The sequence below is a fragment of the Anser anser genome, assembly GCF_964211835.1.
Source record: "Anser anser genome assembly, chromosome: 1".
Classification (NCBI taxonomy): domain Eukaryota; kingdom Metazoa; phylum Chordata; class Aves; order Anseriformes; family Anatidae; genus Anser; species Anser anser.
This window is the reverse complement of record NC_139720.1, coordinates 25061269-25075223: the sequence shown is the minus strand read 5'-3', so window position 1 is coordinate 25075223 and position 13955 is coordinate 25061269. Positions and strand designations below refer to the sequence as shown.

Here is a 13955-nt window from a genome sequence, read left to right as displayed (position 1 = left end):
TTTCCTAGCTATTATAAAATACATACATACAAGGGGATTTACTGCTGATGTTAAAAGGTTAAATCATAACAGGTCTTACTGCTCCACCCAATATTGGCCCCAGAATTCTGTATTGCATCATGTCTCTTCAGTAGCAAGGAGATAGGGTCGAGTGATCCCGAGTCTATAGAACAGCTCAGGACTGAAGCCCTGGAGGAGCTTTAAAAATAGCACACCCGCAGGTATGAAAGCAAAGCCTGAATATGGACTCAAAACATGTTCACCCTCGAAACAAGTTCAGCTTGGAAGTCAAGGATAACAACTTGAACAGACTATCCATCTATTTTCAGGCACAAGAACCCAGATTCCTCCCACTTGACTACAGATATTTAACTGAGGCATTTTAATTATGAATGTGCTCATACTTTGTACTCATCACAGAAAGATCAAGACTTGAATTATTCTCTAGCAGTATCTATTACTTCTACAGTATTGCTTATTTTACAGAGAGCCAAAAGCAACACTTAGAAACCTTTGATGGAGACCTAAAGTTCTGAGAAATAAATGTAAGCTCAGCAGAGGAGTGGCTGTGGGATTCGTTGAGCAGGTAGCTGAAGTTTTCACATTCCCACTCTGCTCATTCAGATCCAGAACTTGGCCACAAGCTCGCCACCACCATCAGCAGGACATGCTGGTACATTCTCAACATCTGCTCCTGCAGCTGGCCAACCATTTAACTGTGCACTATATCAGGAGGAAACCAGCCCTGCAGGTAACCCAGAACATTCAATGGTAATATGGGATATGCAAGGTCAAGACCCTTAATTTTCAAAAATGAAGAACAAATCTGTCTATGGCTTTATAGGAGTGCAGGATGGATGTCTCTCTTTCTGTGAAACAAGCCAAGCTGTCAGGTGCTCAACTCAGAAACAACAACAACAACAAAAATATTTTTCAGCCTTAGACACCAGATCAGAGATAAGTACCTGGTTTGCATCTGAGAGCCCCATCTTCCAGGATTTATTTCTGTCCTGGAAGTCTATGGAGAGCCTAAATAATTTAGGGGCTGCTGACTTTACTGTGCCATAAAAGCATCTAACAGGTGTTAAAAGTCTGAACCAAACACCTTGGTCACGTATCCTATTTGATTCCATGAAAAGTTTACTGCTCTGTGCATTTCTTCCACGTCTTACACACACCATTACACCCCAGACACCACTGCCTGTTACTCTGTAGATATAGCTGTTCATGTAAGTGCTCTCTAACCTGGCTCGCTCAGAACAATGTAAGCTAGAATTGAGCTCTGCAAATTAAAGTGTGTAAACTAACCTGAGCAATTTCAGATGATTTGGGCTGAGAAACTATTAGATAGCAGCTATGCCAGTAGGTGAATAGAAGCGTCCCTAAAAGCACGAAGGGGAAAGGCAAGGGATGGGCTGGAGGCAGGATGGAGCTGTCAATCTCCCAGGTTAGCTGCAGACAGAAACAGCATCTTGTCCCGATAGAGTCCAGTTCATGGTCTTGTCCTGCAGCTCCTGAGATTAGAATGCCTGGCCTCAAAACAATATCCTTAAATTAATATGAATAAATACCAGCTATAAATATAAGACCATAAATGAGACAAAAAGGGTCAAAATCAGGAACTTCTTAATGTTCTGTAACTATATCTAGCTGTGCCTAGGGAGTCCCTAGGGACTATAATTAGCCTATAAAACAAGTAAACACCTGCTCCACTTTTCTTAATTAAGATTCAGCAGAGATGCAAGTCATTTTAATGAGTGATCTGTGGCTCCGCAGGAGCCAGTCTGGAGCGGAGGCTGTCTCAACAAGGCAGCACAGCTTGTGCAAGGCAATCACTGTGACGCCTATAGGGTATGCCGTCCTTCGTTCCGCTCCTCCCTGGGCGGAACCTCTGAGTTTTCTGAGGGGCAGAATATCAAGCATTTAGTCACTATTTGTCCCCCAGGTTCACAGTTGTTTCTAGTTTGGGCTGATATCCTCTAGAAAAAGTTGTGTTTTTGCTCTAGAACAGTGAATTCAGCAATGATAGTGCTTGCCTAGGCCTCGCTCACAGGCACAGCTCGGGCAGGGGCAGCGACAGGGGCACGTAAAACTTGATCTGTAAGGGACAAATAGCTTCTGTTCCTCTGAGCACACACTGATTCCATTGGCTTGTGGTTCTGTTCAGGTGCACTGACCTATTTATAAGGTATCAGCATGCAAATAACAGAACTACCGTTGTAACACTGAAGAGTATGGTCCTATACCTGATGGGAGAGAGTCAGTAAGGCAGCACATTCCGGTGTTGCAGAAGGAAAGTGACTGAGGACAGTATGCCAGCCAAGGATGGCACTTACATATCCAGAAAGACCTTTTTTTTTGTCCTAGGGAGGTGCTCTCCACTGCAGCTTTGCTTCGATTCCTTCCATTTTGGGACAGAAGACTTGCTATTCCCACCAGAACCAGGTCTCTGCCACCTTCTGGGGCTTGGGGAAGCTGGGATGATCCTGTCCCTTTCCTCCATCCTTGCCACACATTTTCTGGGATGTGCGTAAGTGAAAACAGCTAGCTGGCTATTTGTTGCTTGATTCTAGGAAACTGAAGTGATGTTGTTGCCTCTACTGGGCAAAGGCTTTCTATGCAGAGCATAGAAGATCTGGGTAAGAGCTGAGGGAGAAAAAAATCCTGTGGCACATTTAAGGTTTTAACAGTAATTCAGCCACAGACAAGTCACTGAAATGAAAAACATGGCTAATGTCCAAGTGGCTGGTCGCTTCAATATAAGCTGAAAGAAAAGCCAAGGCTTGATTTACAAGGGCTCTGGTAAAAATGTTATGACAAAACACAGGTATGATTTTGCCTATTTGTGCTTCAGAACCTTTCACCAAACAGTATAGGTGGACTTAGCCTTATTTTTTCCACTTTCACACCATAGCTTATTTGCAGGCCTTTGCTCACTGCACAACAATATTAATGACAGTGCAAGCTGTGCTGAAGAGACAGAAATCTAAGCTCCTCCCTTGCTCATGCATGATGTCTTATTACTTTTGAAGGAAACGAAGACACTCAGCAGAAGTGCTGAGTACCCTTCCAGATTATTTTTGACATCTTAGATTTAGAGACCACTACTATGGAAGCATCTAAGCAAGTTCCCCATCATGGCCACACATTCAACTATTAATGGACCTGTTTCCTGGATCCATAAATATTTTATGACCATCTAGTCCAGAATGCAGATAGTGTTGTTTGGTATCAATGACTTACACATATGTCCAACATGTGGACCCACTACCTGTGTCCTTTTCCTCATGTCTAGACTTCTTCCTTCAACAGCTCATATTTTTTTTTTGAAAAAGGTCCTCCCCAGAAGGGCTTCCAGATGGCCAGAAAATGACAAAGCTCTGAAGCACAAAGTTCTTCAGATTTGCTCATGCTTTACTTAGATGCTCACATTACTCTTCATGAAGATGAATGCATGCAAGCAATTCATGGGCTCTCCCGGCTCATCCTGACCACTCCTGCAAACAAACAATCCCCATTCTAAGCCTTTTCCTTTTCTACCCAAACCTCTTTCTGCCTTCCATTTAATATCCATTTTGAAGATCTTTCAGAGTTTCTTTTCCATTTCCATCTTCTCTTGGTCCCACCCTTTCCATTTCCCCCTCAACCCTGTTGGTGCACAGTAGAACAAAATAATTTTTCCAGCCTCCACACACCACCTTCACAGGCCGATTGACATTCAGATCTCAGCTGGTGATGCTGTGATCTCCATCAATTGTATTTTGGTGGACAAGCAGTGAAGACTTTGTGAGAGAGCCGAGGTACCTCTGTACCTCAGCTACATGCATGGGGATCACAGACTGTCTTGCCAGTGAACAGGGCAGGTAGGATGCATGATGTTTCCACAGATCGTCAGAGGGAGCTGGGTAGCCTACTTACAGCAATAGGCTCCTCCACACCTCAGCAAGCCTCTGGACTCAGCATGCCCCTCCTGAACTAAGACATGAGGATGTTTACAGCTAGGGTCCACCATGTAACTAAAACCTGTTAGCAGGAAAAGATGGACACTAAAGTGATGAAGGAGTGCATTTCAGTTTTCCATGCTCTGTTAAAAGAACCATTTCATCCTTCACCTCCCATGTTTTGCTCACCAGTGCATGAATTTCATCAAATCTCTGCTGTGTACATGCTTTTTAAAATTCAGAATGGCCTGCTGGTGTCAAAAAAACAAAGACTGAGGAAATTAAAAAAGCTAAAATGTGTCCCACCTACCTTTTTAACATTCCTTGCGCCTATATAGGTGGAATTACACGGTGCATTTACAGAGTCACGTCCTCCTTTTTAGCTGGTCATAATACGGTGGCTGTGTATTAAGGGGGGTGGGGTGGGGTGTTGGTGAAGTGGAGACCCCTGATTTAAATAGGCAGAGTTGTATTCCTGTAATATAGCAGATTCTGGATTTTGGTGCATAAATTGCACCAACTCTCACACTCACACATGCGTAAGTGGTCTCAGGAGCCTTACTGTAAAGCAGTCTCCCTTGTAACACATCACCTCAGCATACAGCTTTATGTGTCTTAAAGCTTACTTCTATAAAAAAAGTTATTTCCATAGCTCCTGGCCACTTTCTGAAACTCACAAATTCTGCAGCTAGGGAGTAGTTTTACATCTGATTTTTTTTTCTTTTTTAAACAGTTTGCTTATTTTTGTAAGGCAGGTAAATTTAAAGTTAATATACAGCACCTCTAAAGCCAGAAATGATACAATGAAACTTTGTCCTTCAAAACTGCTGCAGGGGTCTGATCTAATAGACACTTACATTTCTGTTAACTTTATATGATGCAAATATGATCTGATATAGTTTTATTCAGCAGACACTTATTTTTCTGCTTTATTTGTACTATACAGATAGTGCTGTCATTTATTTCCTTGAAAGTGGTCACAGATATCAAATAGAGAACATTAGGAATTTTTGCAAGCTCTGGGCTTTTTATAACCAGACCTGAGAATATGTTCCTCTCCATTTTGAACACATATGATTCACTTAACTCTTTGTATTTAGATATCTCATCTAAATATGCCACTCTAGTGTTTGGCATTGCCAGTTTCTATAAACGTACATGCCATCTTTATTGGTAAAACTATCTGCAAATTATTTACTCTCTGTTCTTTAAATTAAGGTTACATTTTTGGTTTGGATTTGTCTATAAATTTTTTCCTCTAAATTTCTGCATTCACCAGAAGGAGAGCAGTAATAGAAACATTGCTGTCAATGCTAATGATAGTATTTTCAGTCTCAAATATAAAAATAAAAATAATGTTCCGGTACTCCAAAACCATGATAATGACATAACATTTGTGACAGCTATAATAAAACAAAATATACTGAGTTTTTTTCATATATTTTTGCGTCTGAGTCACACACTCAAGCTTCCTATATGTACATGAAAGCTTTTAATTACATATCCATTAAATTGTACTTCAAAACACATGCTGAGTTGCTCTGCAAATTTTTCCAATTGAATCAGCTATATTATTGGCTGGCATACTGTAATATCCTGGACAGCCTGATGGTTAGATAGAGAAATGCATATTTCCTTCCTCTTCTTTACACCAACATATGTAAAAGAAGTGTAGAAAGCATTAGAAAACACAAGATGAGGTGAAGACAATGATTTCAAGGTCATTTCCAGAAAACAGTCTTATTTTCCCTTCTTTTATTTTTTATTTGGTGGGCCAGGCCTGTTGCATCTCATCATGATGTTTGTCCATGAATGAACAGTGTCTTTCGTCGCCCTTGCAGATGACACCATGCAGGCTGCAGCAGGTTTCGTGGTTCAGCTGAAGAAGGTTTATGCTCCATTAAACTACAGATAATGGGAAGTCTGACATTAGGAAGCAATTCTGAGTAATTATACACAGTTTACATTCAAATGTCATTATCCAAAAGTAGTTCCTAATCACTTCTGTAGATACAGCTGCAGATATATAAAAAAAAATCAGGAACTGTAATGAAGCACCTGTTAGACTATCATGCATGAAAGTACCAAGCACAGCTGGGGCAGATTGATGAGAATCAGTACATTCTAACGCAACTGGTAAGGATACTTATGAAATAAAGTAGATTAATATTTACACAAAGTAGAAATTAAAGGACTTGACGGTCATGCCTGGTGTCTTTTACTAGCTAAAGGGCAGGAAAGTTTCAAATTACAAGATAATTGAATTTTTTGAGCAGTAATGTGGGTTGAAAGCACTTGCCTTGAGCATATTGGAACTATAGAAATATGCCTAATTTCTAGGCAGAAGTCATTAACTTGGTGTCAAGGTTGTAAATAAATTGTTCATTCAAGAGGGAAACTCAATATTGTGTGCACGATTATAAACAGATATTTATGACGCTGCAGCACTTAGTTTTACAGCTGTGTTTGCGAGCTCCTTTACACTTCATCTGGGGAATCCTTTGCATACCGCAGCCAGGGCAGCCAGCAGCAGTTCCCAGCCCTCCAGGCCACAACCCTGCCCGCAGGATGGGCAAGGAAAGGCAGAGGGAGAAGCAAACTGCCCGACTCCCCTGCCAGGGGTCAGGACCTGCCACCCCACATTGCAGGGGTTCTGAGGTTCCCCCTTCAGAGCTCCTGGTGTTTGTGGAGACCTGGGGGCACCTGGGCCCCCAGGGCAGCACGGGGTCACACCTCGCGCTGTCCCAGTGAGGACAGTCACTGCTGTTCCCACTCCTGAATGGGGCTGGGTGGAGGGTGCCTTGCCCTACACTCCTGGATGAATCCCCAGGGATATCTGCCACTGCTCGCACCATGCTAAGGGATTGTCCCCTCCGCTTGCACAAGTAGGGAAAAGTACATGTTCTCAAACACTGCACTAACCCCATTTTCAATGGTGGTTACTAAAGACTCTTGTAGCTGTTCAATCTCAAAAGATGAGATTCAAAGTAAATTTTCAAATAAATAGTTATTAGCACTACCTGTGTGAAGACCATGAAAAACACAAAAAAATCCCCAAACAACCTAAACTATTCCATTTTTTCCCCATCAGCACTAACTTTTACACGGTTTAGGCCTGTGCTATTGCAAGGTTGCTGAGATGTCAAACCTCAGCTACTTGATGACTCGCCAGTTTAGCAGAGTTCAATAAGTTAGGGACAGTCTAAACCTGCAGACTTTGGCATTTTGCCTGTGGCTACACATATTTTAAACCACAACCACCATGCCTTATGCAACAGTGTATAAACGCCACAGCTGTAGTGATATAGCAAGAGTAGGATTTCCAAAGCTGGAAGACCCTCTGTGACAATGCTGCTAAAAGGTTTAAGGGGGTTCAAATACTCCAGTGCCAAGTCCAGCCAAAAAAAGCATGTTAGAAAGAGAGATGGAGTGGATCACTGATGAGATGAAGTAAGAAGGCGGTTCAGGAAACAGGTACCAGGTTACCAGATGAAATTTGGTATCGGTGATGTGTTTTAGAGAAGGACACTTGGAATGCACAAGGACTTTATATTATTCTCAGATGCAAAACCAGTGCCTTAGTGTGCTGTTGTGATGTCTTATAAAATAGTCATGTGTCTGAAGAGGGTGTGCTATGTGATGGCTAGAAGACATGACAGACGTAAAGAAGAATGGGCAAAAGAAAGGCTTGCAATGTCCAGGGTCTGTCACAAGGGTTCCCAGACATGTCCACAAAGAAGAGAAACGTAACCAGGTGGTGGCACAGAAGAGATACCCAAGATCCTGAACCTCATGGGTGTGTGTATATTTCTCAGGATGAAAATGATAAAATAGGAAGTTCAAAACCTCAGAAAAACAAGTTTGTTTCTCACACACACACACACACAAAAGCTCTTTTTTTCACAAGTTAGACTTTCCAAGACATAACTAACACTAAATATTTAATAAAATTCAAGGAAAGAGCTGATGTTTATACAGATAATAAGAACATTCAGACTTCCCACAACTAACCCAAATAAAAATTTTGGAAGTGACATAAAACCTGCTACTTTGAAATGACTTGTAACTTTGACATTAAAACGAACCTTTATGAATGTACAGATCATCTTCTCACTAGGGAGCTTCTGGCACCCTCATTTTTAACACCTGGTACGCTCACTATCAGTGAAGAGGCACAACTTTACGTGAGCCTTGGGTTACTCAGACGATAGCCATATAGTTTTTTATAATATTATTTTTGCTGATCAAAAGGTGGTAAGTGGGAACAGAACAAGGATAATTGATGAATAAAAGGAGAAGTGCTGAGGCAGAAGAGATGAAATTAATGCAATGAAACAGGTAAGATCATTGAAATTGGGAGAAAGAGTGGGTAATGAATGATCTGAATCCCATGCCTGGGATGTTTTAACTGTTATCGTATAACTTGAAAGACTGTGAACTTGAAAAATTAGGGTATTCATTCTTTCCTTTTTACCACCACCACACTGCAGGTAGTAAGTGATCACTAGCGTTCCTGTGGTTGTCAGCACAACATCATTCCCCCCTGCTTCTTCCTACATTTCCTCCTTCTGAAACTGAGCTTGTAGGTAAATTCATACCTAAGGTGCGATGAGGTTGATGACTGGACCGAACGCTTTACAGATCGGGTGCATATCACTACCTAGATGAAAGAAAATATAATAAATCGAGTGCCTGGTTTGTATTGTAAGAGTTACAGAGTGGATTCTTCTGATTCAATCATTATCCTCACTCAAAAGGTAAGTAACTCAATAGACATGGAATTAGCAATTAAAAACTGAGGTCCTAATTGTGGTTTTGATGATGATGTACCATCTGACACCTGCAAGTTAAATCTCTCTCTGAATCCCAGTTCTCTCATCACAGGATGGCAATAGTTCTGTGCATGCCACTCATGTCACTGTTATGAAACATAAAAAAATTATTGCTATAAAGTGTTGTGTAGAAAGTGTTAACACAAATTAGCAATTGGAACAGGATTATGGGTTGAGTTCTGGACAGCATTGCTCCCTGGGGAGCAGCTCCTTTATCTGCTCTGTACCTAAAATGCAGCATCACACACACGCGCGTGCACACATACATGGTATATTATCCTGCTTATCTCAGAAACCTATGTACAAAGCAGGCTTCCACATACAGCAACAAAACAGTCGTGTTACACCCTCAGGGGAGGCTGACACTGATTTAAAAACTACATACAGAGGACTTCTCTCCCCCACTGATGTCACTCAGGTCCTTGAGCTAGTTCTTCACTTGCATTCTTCTTCACTTGACCTAATTTTTTCACCAAAATGCATCTTTACCTCCTAGAAGATCTGCAACACTAGCCAAAAGCACCCACCCTCCTCTGATCTCATAAATGTTGTGTAAAATACACAAATAAATAAATAAATAATGAAAAATTCTAAATATTACTGTTCTAAGTATGATGAAAACATTAACCAAATTTTCTATCGACAAACAATTTCATTTTTCTTAATCCTCAAACCTTCTAGGGCATGTCTCATCCTCCTTGAAACAGCCAGATAAACTTATTTAGGGCAAAAAGATGCACTGTTACCAAGTGCAATTTTATGACTAATTTTAATTTTTAGTAGTAAGTGGGATGTGGGTGAAGTCAGAAATAAAACCTGAATTTCTTTTCCACATCCTTCACACCCCTCTTAGTTATGCTTTGAAGCCTTATCAGCATTCTCGTGGCACATTTTAATTGATATTTTTATGCCAAAAAATTTCTCTCTGGAGTAACTCTAGATAATACCAACATTTACACTGTCCATGTCAGAGAACAGAATTTGTCAGCAGCACTGCAGAAGAAACCTGGATCTGCTTCCAGGATCCCCCAACATGTGAGCAGATCTGAAGAGCTGGTGTGGGTATTGGCAAGGGCAGTCTCCAGATTTTAACCACGGGGAGCAGCAGACGTCAAAGCCAACCTGAATCTCCTCTTCCCCAGCCCCTGCTCTCTGGCAGCGTATCACTGGTAGAAGCAGATTGCCAGGAGATCTGCTCTGCAACTGCCGTAGCAACTGTCATCCAAGTTATTGGCTCCAGGAAACTTTCTTGGAGACTTTAACTTTCTTCTGGATCTCTAGTAGGAAATGGAAAGGACTGTGAGAGGTCTGCTCTTTCCTGGCCTTCCCAGTCCTGTTTCTACTTTTTTTTTTTTTTTTTCATGTCCAGTCACATAGAAAATATGGTTCTGCACACTGTGTTGTGCAGCTATTACAGAGGTGATATTAAGGGGTGGCTTTGAAATCATTACATGTATTTGTAAGGTCTCTATCTGCCACCACGCACTGGGTGCATATTAATTGCTGTCCCAGTTGCATTTGTGAGCTCAGCATGCCAAGTCTACATTAGCCATGGACCCGAACACTTTCAGGCTACACATACTAATAAATAAATAAATAAATAAATAAAACAGTGAGAACAGCGTTAATATCAACCCTCTGGACAAGAGGCAGGTGGGATCTGGGGGGGGTTGAATGGGAGAAGGGACACCTCTTTTCCTCTCTGACTTGCCCTACTACTGCCAGCCAGGCCTTATGGAAGGCCTAAGACTTGTCTGCTGAAACATCGCCTCACAGAGAGATGCTACGGTGTAAGGGCACACTGCACCAGGAGCGCAAGGAGCCCTGCCCTGATGTCTTGTGCCTCCCTGCACATCTCTGTTCCTCCTGCCGGCCGAGGAGGAAAGGCTGGAGACAGCACAGCGGGCACAGGCAGGCTGGGGTGGGCCAGGCCTCCAGGTTCTGTAGATGCCACGATATCGATGCCCCCTGATCCCAGCAGGGTGCAGAGCTGTGCGCTGGCACCTGAGGCACTATCAGGGTATTGCCCGGCACTGGTAAGCGAATGCACAGCAGGTCACAACTGCTGACTCAGTGGGCCTCTTCCAACCTGGAATTGTCTATGACTGAACAGCACCTGTGACCTTTACACCGGCTTCAGGGCTCTGCTGGTACAAGATACCTGGAAGCAGCCTGGGAGCTTCCATCAGAGGAGCTTGCTGCAGCCAACATACACACACCATGATGACAGTACCTCGTGCTGAAATGGTGCCAGCTTCTTCTGTGCACAGGCTCAGCACCTTCCTGGCTCCTGGTGCTGATGGATGTCATCGTGCAGCCAAGTACTGAGATGGACTGAAAGCACATTTGATGAATTAGAGGCATAATTTGTACCACCAGACACAATAAATTTTACAGCTGAAGGAATGATCTGATTTAGTGATTATGGGAGATTTTTCTGTTTGGGAGATGGGCTTCTTTGTTCTCGTTTCATTAAGATAAAGCGATAATGCCCCTGCTGGATGATAGGACCCGTACGTATAGGTGGGATAATGCAGTATGCTATATTGTACTCATTTTTTGGTGCCTGTGCTGGGCATCAGTACTTCCAGGAGAAGGAAAATAATTTGAAACAAGGGTGTTTAACTTTGGAGGTACTAGTGTCCAGTAAATAGGCCAGCAGGCCTTGATTATGATGACAACACTGGCCTCTAGCTTTTAAACAGATATTTGGTCCATCTTCCAAGCACATTATCTGTTGAGTGATCTGCTTATTCACACGAAGTCTGCACAACAGACTATTCTTCTTTATCTAGCAATGAATCAAAAAAAAAAAAATGCTTATCTGTAATTGACTCTGTCAAGATCACATGCATCATAATTAAAAAGTAGATTATTAAATGTCCAGTCAGGAAACACCACTCAGATGAGACATATTTCCTTCACTTTTTTTTTTCTTTTCTTTTAACAACAGTTTATTGTCTTCTCTTTAAAATAGAAAAATGTAGGTGCTTTTTTATGAATAGGCAAAGACAGCCCCACCTTGGACAATGAATGCAAGATAGGCAGTAAACCAAATTTATATTCCCTGGTTTGTAGCAAATTTTGATCACCCAGGCTTGGAACTTGACCTTGTATTGGAGTCTGGCTCGTTGTGTCTGTACCAAACACTCACGTCGCTGCCTGTGATGGAGGGAATGGCCTTCCAGAACAGAGGGCTCTGAAGCACCAGCACTGTCGTGCGTGCTGCTCCTGCCCAGAGAGGAGGGTTTTGCTGGAGGGAACAAAGGAGAGAGGTGATGCAAATGGCAGAGAGGGAGATGGGGGCAGGAGGAGGGAAGAGTCTGGGGGTCCTGGTGGGGGACCAGGCTGAAACAGCCAGAGAGGAGGTGCAGGGGCTGTGGGCAACAAGAGAGTGCTTGAAAGGGAAACATGGAAAGAGAGGCAGGTGGGGGATTAGGGCAAACACATCTAGTAATCCAAACTTCTTTAAATCAGATGTTTGTGGAAAAACGTGGTTTGCTGCCAGCATCTGAGAGAGGCTGAACTGGATGATCTCAAGAGGTAGCTCACACTTTTTATTCTTTAGCATCCAGACTGCAACTGTCTTACTTTACACCAGTGTGTATGATCAAAAGATTTTCTTAACTACTTCATGGATATTGTGGCAAGAAATGTAGACAAAATCAGATACCAGCATATGGGATCCCAACAGAGAATTTATTTATGATATCATATATAAAATATGACCCAAATTGGATTGGAATTTTTGAAATCAATATTTTTCTAATTTAAATCTTATGTAAATTGTTATTAGAATATAAGGTTCTGCAGCTTTCAGACGAAAGCTCACATATAAGAATTTAGGATCAAAGGCTTCAGACTAATTAAAAAAAGAGAAATACAGAGGAGAGCCCAGTTAAAAGAATTGGCAAGAAAAAAAAAATCACAATCGATAATAAATGCACAAAGTAGATCAAGAAGGCAATAAGAAATACACTGCTGTTAGATCAGGGCTTTGAATTAACTTGAGTAGGTGGAGCCAGGAAGCAGCAACGAGGATAAAATGAACCATGTGTCCTGGAATAATTAGATAATTCTCTGACACAACCCACACAGTTTTGGCTGGTTCAGGCCTGTTTCATGGCTGGTCCCTGTGTTGCAGCATGGTCCTCCATCCCTCTCCCTCACTCTGGACTAAGTTTCTGTGCAACCACAAGCAGATGTTCTCCAGACTGAAATTCAGAACACAGAAACAAGCTGCATCGGAAGGTTTAAATAGCTCATGGGGTCATATGGAACATGCCCAGAGCTGGCGATGCTATGGAGACTCTTTAAGAGCAGGCAATTGAATGCAAAGTAGGACGGAGACAAAGTTTTATAGACCTGAATGTACCTCAGCCAACACTCTTAAAATATCTCAGCACATCCATGGGGAAAAAGACAGGGGGAACACATTTGTCTGATTATTTCTCTACATGTTGTACTCTTAAAATCATGCACATCTGCCAGTCGAGATGATTGATTTTGCTCTTCAGTTAGAGCTCTTGTCAGTCAACAAGAGCTATTCCACTAATTTACAACTGTGTCAAATCCAAGCCTGTACAGGGCTGCCAATTTTACCCGGTTTGTTTGCGGTGCAGGTGTTTCACTCAGAGGGAAGCAGCAATGCACCGTGATCAAAGAGGGCTTGAAAGGCTGGAGTGCCAGCGGCAGCCCTGCATCAGGCTGCTGGTGCGAGCCGCCTTGCTGGCTTTTAACGTGACAGTCTACGCCAGTAAGTAGCAATTATTGAATCGGGAGTTGATAAGACTCGCACTGAAGTTAGGAGGAGTGGACTCACGCTGCTCTAATGAATAGCGATGCTGGATCTAGGGCCGGCTAGCTCATGCTGCTGAAGCATTGGGCGGCATAAATAAAACCTGTGGGACAAGTTAGAGTTTATGAGCACTAGGAATGTGTGCCCCCTCTGCTTTCTGGGGTGACATCCCCGCAGACCCCGAGCTTCCTCTGCCGCGCCTGGAGCCCCGCCGGCACCCCTGGCAGAAGCTTCAGAGCCCGGAGGAAGAAGCATCGCCGTCGGGGGGCTCCGGGCAGCCTCCGAGGGGCTCCGGGCAGCATCCTCCGGCCTGACCTGGGTGCGGAGCACTTGCGGGGCGTTTGCGGGTCGCACCGCAGCCCTCGCTCTCCCGGCCCGCCCCGG

At 42.9% G+C, this 13955-nt stretch overlaps 1 long non-coding RNA gene across 3 annotated transcripts; it reads right to left on the bottom strand.

Annotated features, from left to right (window-relative positions):
• Positions 1 to 2871: 2871 nt before the first annotated feature.
• On the bottom strand, positions 2872 to 13824 carry LOC310883186. 3 transcript variants are annotated; one of them, XR_014573363.1, is made up of 5 exons: positions 13596 to 13824; positions 11007 to 11107; positions 9725 to 10050; positions 8540 to 8601; positions 2872 to 5846 (listed from the first exon to the last, which is right to left on the bottom strand). It is a non-coding gene; the product is annotated as an uncharacterized lncRNA (long non-coding RNA). The 3 variants fall into 3 exon arrangements; XR_014573364.1 differs by having other exon boundaries at positions 9896 to 10050; XR_014573365.1 differs by lacking the exon at positions 9725 to 10050.
• Positions 13825 to 13955: the final 131 nt, after the last annotated feature.